Source organism: Penaeus chinensis, chromosome 35 (genome assembly GCF_019202785.1).
Source record: "Penaeus chinensis breed Huanghai No. 1 chromosome 35, ASM1920278v2, whole genome shotgun sequence".
NCBI classification, from domain to species: domain Eukaryota; kingdom Metazoa; phylum Arthropoda; class Malacostraca; order Decapoda; family Penaeidae; genus Penaeus; species Penaeus chinensis.
The window spans coordinates 16,156,284-16,158,783 of record NC_061853.1 but is presented as its reverse complement, the minus strand read 5'-3'; positions in this window follow the sequence as shown (position 1 = coordinate 16,158,783).

Here is a 2,500-nt window from a genome sequence, read left to right as displayed (position 1 = left end):
ACGGAATCTAAATATCTCACGCTTTTCGCCAATGTTCGTTTTTACTTTCCGACTTACCAGCATCGTTCTAACAGTTTTTTTCTAGCCTAACTTCCACCTGCAGCCGCGTGTGTACACAAGGGCCATCCAGTCGCGTGTCAGCCAAACACAGTCGCTCCTACATCTCATTAGCAAGAGTGCCAATTAATCACAAACTCCAAATAGCGCCGAGAGGAATCTGGTCTGATATTTTTCTTTACGTTTTTTGTCCTCTCTTTTCTATCTCTGGACTTTTAGTTGTGATTTTTGGTTCTGTAGTTTCAGACCAGACCGGCGAGATCAGCTGTTCCAACCGATTTGGGAAGAAGGAAAAGCTGTCTTATAAATTAGCCCTAAATGACCCTCCATACTGATTTTGCATAATACCTAATGTATAACCAATGGATATTTCCTTCAGCTGCTACTACTACTACTACTACTACTACTACTACTACTACTACTACTACTACTACTACTACTACTACTACTACTACTGCTGCTGCTGCTGTTGCTGCTGCTACTGCTACTATAATACTACTGCTACTACGACTACAAATAATAATAAACTAATAATAATAATTAGGTGAAGGAAAATAAGAAAACTTAATACAACTCATCAAACTATCATTACAATTATTTATACTATTACTACTACTATTACTACTTCAACAACAGCTACTACTACAACTTCTACTACTACTACTACTACTACTACTACTATTGTTATTGCCAAAACTAATACTGCTAGGAAAGTACACATTCCATAATCTCAAATAAGATCATTCCATTTTAATGATCCTTTCATTAGCAATGGCAACACAATTCAGTTACTATATACATTTAACCAACGAAAATATAACCACATAACAGAATAGGGATCAAGGATGCAATTTCGTCCATGGCTGTATGTAATTTCCTACTGAGAATTATTTATTCATATCACCAGTACGCGAAAATTAACGGTGAAATCTTTTATCCAATGCCAAATGTGGCGGAAAAAGGGAAGTAGAAAACATTACAGAGTGATGAGGACAATGCATCACGTTGTCGCTGCAATGTCATGCGCAAATCAGGCACTGCGATCGGATTATTCGTGCCATGCGTAATCCGTAGGTAAATTTCCATCAACTCTCCAGTTAATCCATATCTCCAAAATGATAACAAAATTAAAAAGCCGTTAAATGAACTCTTCTTTTAAAAATACCGATCCATGAGCACAACCGGTAATTGAAGCTGGAAAATAATAGAACAATTTTTATGCGTCAAATTTTGCAAAACCGTCGCTCGGACTAAAACTTTTCTCATGCAAGAAGGGGACAACAGAATTCAAATCTGACTTTTTAATTATAAAGTGATGAAAATATTAATTTCAGGGGAGTATTTTCAAATGCCGAAGGGTAGAGCTATTACATGTTATTATAAGCAACACTAACATCATTGTTGGGTTCCAACTTTTAGGTACAGAAATCATATAACCAATCTGCTATAGCATCCAAATCTTCCCACCGCCTCCCAGCACCAATCCCTGCGCACGATCAAAGCCAAGCATGACTTCGTTCCCCACAAATCATACTTTTCACAGCCGGTTAAGAGAAACAATCGCCTTCCCAAAGCTGCCCATATACCTTAAAAGCGGACCCATTGCGGCGAAAATCCCCTTCGCAAATAACGTCATGGAGTTAAAGTTAAAAGTTTAAGTCCCACAATTTTGCAGGTAACGCTATGTATTGCAACACTGGGCAGGCCGCAATGGCCCGCCACACAGTCCTGACCTGAATCTCAAATAGTTATATGAAATAAAAATGAAATATATCTATATGCATGCAAAATATATAGGGAAAGTGTTTTTGAAAACGTAACTGAAACTCACTGTATTTGTTTGAAAGGGATAATTGTGTGTCAGCAAAGCTACTAAACTGTAATCTCTTTGCATCAATTCATTGGAATCATAAATTATTTTGTTGTTTAATTGCAACACCGACATAACAACTTTGTTCCTGGTGCTAACAATAATGATAACAATGTCAATGAGAATAAGGGTAATTATGATGGCGACAGCGTTGATGAATATACTAACCATGACGACGGTGACAATGGTGACAGAATTCCGAGAGGGTGTTCCCACGTCTTTTGATGCCACACAACTCGGCTTCGATTTTCGGGTTCCGGCTTTGGCAATAAGATTCCACCAGTAACCATTAATGATAATTAGAAATATTCTGTCAATACGTAATCCATTAACTCTTTATCGGTATTGCATACACCTATAACAGACCTTACAATTTGTTTAAAATATATAAAGAATATATATATATATATATATATATATATATATATAAATATATATATATATATATATATATATATATATATATACATATATATATATATATATATATATATATATATATATATATATATATATATATATATATATATATATATATATATATATATTTGTGAGATCAGTAATAATAACAAA